The sequence below is a fragment of the Chamaea fasciata genome, unplaced genomic scaffold (genome assembly GCF_029207755.1).
Source record: "Chamaea fasciata isolate MVZ Bird 193981 ecotype frontalis unplaced genomic scaffold, bChaFas1.0.hap1 SCAF_5, whole genome shotgun sequence".
NCBI lineage: Eukaryota > Metazoa > Chordata > Aves > Passeriformes > Sylviidae > Chamaea > Chamaea fasciata.
This window is the reverse complement of record NW_027094090.1, coordinates 61118738-61125488: the sequence shown is the minus strand read 5'-3', so window position 1 is coordinate 61125488 and position 6751 is coordinate 61118738.

Sequence of the window (6751 nt, the reverse complement as noted above, 5' to 3'; positions counted from 1 at the left end):
TTCAAGAGGCCACTTCCAGCGCAGCCCAAATGAAGAATGAGCCTGAAGTGATCGCCCATGAGAAGTGAAGTGGCACTGCAAGGTAGCCAAGGGTGGAGAGGCAGCCGCAGCACGGAGCACACACGCGGCCTTGGGCTGAGCCCCTCCGATGGTGCGGGGCTGTTTCAAAGGGCCAGCCCTGCGCCAGCACACAGCTCCTGCTTTGCTGTCCGCAGCAAAAACACAGCTCTGCCTGACAGTTCACTCCCTGGAGGAGAGGGAATCGCGGGCTCTAAGGAAACTTTGAGTGTACACTGAACAGACCTCCCCGGGCCCTTGGGGAAAGGAATTCTGCCAGCTCCCAGCATGTGGGATCAGCAGCCGGCTTCAAGCAGGTCCAGCTCAGACTCATTCCTGACTAACCACATGGTCTCAGCCGCTTCCAAGGGCTGGCAGAGACCGAACTGGAGACGGCAGACCATGCCAGTGTCTGTGGCCCAGACCCCAGCTGGGCTCAGCTCCATTTGGAGGTGACCTCCACCTCTGATGGCACTGACCCTGGCACCTCTCACTGCTTGCAGGACCCGAAGTCTTTAAACTTCTCCTGGAAAGAAAGCGTCTGATCTAATGAACTCGAATTTTTCTCATGCGAAGGAGCACCCTAGAATAAAAGAAGCTCTGACCTCCACAGACGGAAAGCTTTTCATTCCAGGTTGTCTCTCCTCCCATTAAATGCTCTCAGCGCGGTGCTTTTGTCGGCCCTTGTCCTGCTCGGCCGCACGGGGGGAATCGCTGCTCCCTCCGTGTGTCCCTGGCCCCGCAGGAGCCGCCCCAGGCTCCGAGCCCCGCAGCGCCGCGGGAGCCGCTTCCAGCGGCCGGGATGGCGCGGGCAGCGCTGCCTGTGGAGCAAGGCTGCTCTCTGCTGGGGAGCCGGGAATGGGCCCCGCTGCTGGGGAAAGAGCGGCGTGCCTGCGCCGCCGGGAGCCCCGGGTGTCCCCGCCGCGGGCAGGAATGCTCCTGCCTGAGCGCACCGGACACAGCACTGATGCAAACACACGGGCACGGACAATCCCCTTCCAGCCGCTGCAGGAAGAGAGCAACATCAGGCTTCACCATGTCGAAATCGTCACGCTTTAACGAGCTCCGGTGTATTGCTGGTTTGGCTCTCTTCCATCTACACACACGGGAGACAAACGCTGCGAGCCTCCTTGCCTGCCCTGTGGGCCTTGTTCACTCGTCCTCAGAGCCTCTGTCCCATCTTGGCTTCCAGAAAAAGCAGGACCAAATCTCCGACTTCCTCCCCGCTGGATTTCTGCTCCATTGAGCCCACCTCCTCCAACAGCCCCCACTACCTATTTGGGTTTCAATGTTTTAGCCCCTCAGTAGTGTCCTGAAGCGAGATAGGAGTCCCCTGAAGTTTCTCACTGTGCTGATCATCAGCCCTGAGCCCCAGGAGCGCTTTCAGTGGGATCAACCCCACAGGTACAGCTGGGTCAGTTCACTGAATTACATCTTGTTGCCCTTTCAAGTACTTCAGGCCTTTCATGATTTCTACACATCGCAGAAAAGCTCTTCAGTTCACCCCTAATTGCTGAGTTAAGGAGATACCCCAGGGATTTAGGTGTTTCTCATTTTTCTCAACCATTCCCTGGGTAGATATCACACATGCCAAGTTCATGAGAAGATAAGATTTCCGTGTTGTCATGGAAAGTGTCTTGGGACTCTTGGTCTTACCTCACCGCTGCTGTTGCTGCACAGGGAACCTGCCTGTAGCCAGTCCCTGTGCACTGAGGGGCTTTTCAAACCCCCACTTCCCTCTGTCTGGTTCCCTTTCCCTGGCCAGAAACTCAATTTGCCACTCTATTCTATAAGTCAAGATGTCATTCCTTAAACCCCCTGCTCCACGCACCTGACAGGTGTCCCCTGCAGAGAAAGAGTCCAAGAATTTTCTGGTAATGGTTGATGTCAAAGGAAGAGCGGTGACAAATTTAACACTTGTGCCTAGAGTCAGAAGAGACTTGTGCTAAGACACGTGAACTACTGGGAAGAACATCTAATATGGGGGGAAATTACAGTTTTAAGTGAGACAAAAACCAGCTGTTTACTCAGTCAGATCTTCTTCAGTATGTGAAAAGCTCCCTTGAAGTCCTTGTGATGTTTGGATTTTTGCTAAAATGCATACAAAAAGCATGCAAGCTGCTTCCAGGGCTTTCTGTACAGGTGCACTGGCAGCTGTTCAGCCCTGAGAGTGGGCACTGTTAGAATTAATGATGTCAAATGAGAAGAAGCATAGACACAGGCATGCCCCTGAGCCAAGAAAGCATTGACCCACCCCCTCAGCACCGCTGCATGTGCAGAGCTTGGCTCACATGCTTTGCTGTGCCTGCTGCTCTGTCCCCAGTGGAGCTGCAAACATCATGGATAATTGACAAAAAGATCCACACTGTTGCATTTTAACAGGGAATGAAATCAGGGGTTATTTGCTTTTCCTACTTAAAAAAAAACACCAAAAACAAAACCTAACAACAACAACAAAAAACCTAAATTCCCATTTCCAAGCTGTTCCTGGAAACAGTAGCAGGTTCTGAGGTTTTAAAGAAAAAAAAGATGGAACAAAAAAACTGTTTTGTTAACATGAGTAATGTTTTTTGGCATTTGTAATGAAGTCGTTACTGGTTGCTTCTCCATCTAGAAAAGAGTAATTCCCACTGAAGAAGTGCAGGGACCAGCATTTCAACAATAATCAACTCATCTACATCATTATCACTCTTGCTTTTCTGCTCACCTCCAAACTCCCCTCGTTCACCTTTCTTTAGCACACACATAAGAGGTGCTGAACTCTTATTCTTCAGCTGATGTAAAACACATTGGTGTTTTACCAGCAGAGAAACTTCTTTGGGGCAGCAGAAGGGAGGGAGAGGGCAGAGAGGGAGACCCATTCCTTTGCAAGTGTCCGGAAAATCCACAAACTCCAGAGGTTTATGTCCAAAAAGGAGACAGAGGAGCCCTGCAACTTTATTCAAATAAAGGGAGAGAGTCCACTGGGGCACACACCTGTGGGCTTTTCTCTCTCGGTTTTGGAGGACACTGGCTCCTTTCAGCCTAAACTCCTGGCCACATGTTGCCCTCTTCCTTTCCCCACTGGCTGAGGTACAGGGAAGGTACAGCCTTCCAGAACCACCTACCACATATTCCCCCTTTTACCCCAAAGTTCAGAAACTCAGGCTTGTGCAGCCTGTTTCAGGAGCCAAGCTGTCTGGGCCCTTCAACAAACCTGCTGCCCAGAGTCAGTTGGGACATTAAGCCCCATTTCAAAGATGTTAATATCCATACCTTCACCCATCAAATTGTTTGTAAGGACATGAGCTTTCCTCTCCCAGCGCTGCCTGCTGGCTGTGTGTGGACTCCTAGCCCTGTCACCCAGCCTCGATGGTGGTCCCAACAGCCTCACAGATAACCTCACTGGTACAAACTCTGCCCTGCTTTCCCTGGAGAAGGACTATCGAGACATTGTTCAAACGAAAGTCCTTTGCTTGAGCATTCAAGTTTAAAAACTGTTTTTGAAGGATTTCACCTAAGTGATTCAGCCAAGACTAACAAGCCTGTGGCATAAGGAAGGCTGGAGTTTCTGATTCCCAGCCCCTCATGTCTATTTTTAGCTCTAAAATCAGATAAACAATAAAAACCAAAACCAACTAGGCAAGCAACAGAGAACCTGCTAAAAAATAGAAGTTGTGTACCTTGGGCTTTCTTCAGCAGGTAGCTACTATTAAGTAATAATAGCAACAACAGGAAAAAATAAAATTAAAGAGATGGAGAGAATAAATGAGCAATTGACGGTTTTCACAGTCTTGTCATCTGGGTGGTGAAGAAAACTTTACACTTTCACATCACACTCCCAAAGGGTGACTCAACCCAAAGGCAGGCGCTGGGGTCTCTTTTCAAATCTCTCTCATACCTTGCTGTATACTAGTTTTCATGAAGCAGAAAGGATACCACCCTTCTTGTTCTCTTGAAGTTTATTTTAACCCATTCAGCAGCATGATGGAAGTTTTTGAATTTCCAGTAAATTACAGTAATGGCAGAACAAAATATTTTGAGTTACAGCAATCTGAAGACTTGACATTTTAATTCTGCATTTTAGACAGCAACTAACAAGCCTTGGGAAACGTTGCCCTTGTTAATTATCCATCTTTGGATAATAAAGAACCAGCTTTCAGCAGTTCAAAAATAAGAAAGGACATAAAAAATTACATTTTTATTATCAAACTTGCACACAGGCAAGGAAAGCATAATACTGGGCAACAAACTAGCCCAAAGCAAGAATAAAACTATTATTATTATAACATGAATAAACAAGTGTTTTCAAAATTTCAAGAGAAAATATGCTTTTCCATAAATATCTGATTAGGTGAATCTATTGTAGCATTAAAATAATATTCATCACATTGTCAAAAAATGTCTCATAATACAAATATATCAGGAAGCTTAATTTTGGTGTTCTTCAAATTTTCCGAGCGAGTGAATCTTGAGAATGAATGACAGAGTAAATCTTTTGATATTATTTATATCTTATTTGTATCTATTTTATAGTTTAGTATTGCCCAAAGTGCCTTGGGCATCATAAGAACACAGCAGGATACAAACATTTATTTTAAGCTGTTTTGATTTCAAGACTTTACAGAGTGCCCTGAAATGGCTGGTTACCTTTTTTCATTGCAAAATAATATTAACACCTGTAAAGAGGCTAGACCAGAGCTCTAATGAATCACTGGACAACAGCATGAATTTCTCTATAGAAAAAACCTCAGAGACATATTTTTATGGCTTAGAGGACAATCTGAAGTAGCCCAGATGCATCATTTTTGTATAGTCTAATCTTTGAGACTTGACCTAAAAACTCCTTTAGAGGCAAAGTTATTTTAAATAATTTGACTTTTAAGTTATGTCCACAAACTATAACTTTGTCACAAGCAGTGCCAAAGTGAAAAGTAGTACTGCTAGCATTCTCATTGCTAAATATTTTGTAAAATGTCACAACCCCTCATTTTAACACCAGCACTTGAGTCTATCTATTAAAATGAAACTGTAAAGTGAAAAATAAATGACCACAAGCTTTGAAGTGATTGGTTAATTAATTTGGGAAATTTGGGGATTTGGATACATTTGGGAATTAGGATAGTAGACATAGAGCAACGTTTTTCAAAATTTGAAGTGTTTTGAAAAAAGGTAAATTTTTAGCTGCTAAAATTACATGTATAGATATTATGAAAACAAAACTTCAGATATTGTCCACTTTTAAGGAATGAGCAATTGAATCTTACAGAAACGAGAATGCTAGATGTGTATCAAGGTTAGATACAAAGGATTCCTTAACACATTTTTAGGTTTTGTTTTGTTTTAAATCCTAAATCGCCTGCTTTGGGATTCTTTTTCATCAGAACACTTTTTCTGTAAAGTACTGGCAGAGGATCCAAGCTTCAGGGAGCTGTCATTGCCATCCAGGTCTGTAAGGCTCTTTCCCATTTGAAAGAAAAGTACTGCATTTGAAGAAAATTATTATGAGCAATAGCGAGAAATTTGCTGTCCCTGATCAAAGCTGTTTCTCGAGGCCAGGCATGGTTTGCTGACCTACTTTGGTCAAGGATTTATGCAGCCTACAGGCTGGGATGAGACTCTGAGACTGCTGGGAGAGCGCAGCAATGTGCAACTGATGACGGGATGATGATTAATTTGATTGTCACCAGCACAGCTCTGAACATGAGACTTGTTCAGGAGGCACATAAAAGGAAACCCAGTGCAGTTTCTTGGGTTCTGCTGCTAAGGGAGCAAGGGATGCAGAAAAACAAACCCCAGCACTGCTTAAGGCTTTGGCCAGCCAAAGACCAGCTCAGCCTCTCCAGCACAGCAGTGTTTGTGCTGGCCTGCTGCCCCAGGTGGGGATGACGTGGTGCAGCCAGCCTGGGGACAATCACCAGCATGTGGCTGCTGCCTTGGTGAAGCTGCCATACCTCACTGAGAGGAACAAAAAGACAGTGGTATCAACAGAGGGAGGATGCCATGGATGTGTCCTTCTGCCTCACCAGTCAACCAGCTCTTATTCCAGGCCACTCTGACTATTTACACAGGCAGGCAGCATGGAGGTGCATTGCAGAGCTGCGTGACAGACCCAGCAGGCTGCAGAGTGGGGGGTTCCAGATTATGAAGAGCTACACTCTGCATACATCAGCCAGGCCCCATGACCTAGGTGAGAAAACCCATGGATCAGCCACTGTGAGGAATTTATTTTTGGGGTAAAAACTCTACTGGAAGTAATTTCCCTTACTATCTACAGGGGCATGCAGGTGAAATTGTCACAGGATTGCAACGACAGAACACCAGATACTGCTTGCATTTGCAATGTTTAATATGGGTATTTGTGATACTGATTCCTTATGTTGCTCCTTTTATCATAATTTCAAGCCACTCCAAAGAGACCCTGAAATGTCGCCAAGTCATCTAACCAACTAATTTACCAGAAATGATTACTCTTGTTCTGCACACCACTGCACAAACGGAAATGTAATGGAGACACTTTCCCACCATTTTGTGCCTTCCAACTTTGTAACACAAAATTTGAAGGAGCTTGCTGCTGTTGGCTGGGTTAAGAGTTTATTTTCTTCAGAGTAGCTCAGATGTGGTTGTGTTTTTGTGGATTTTTGGCTGGAAACAGTGTTAGTACTGCAGGGATATTTTCATTATTGCTGAGCGGGGCTTAGACAGAATCAAGGCC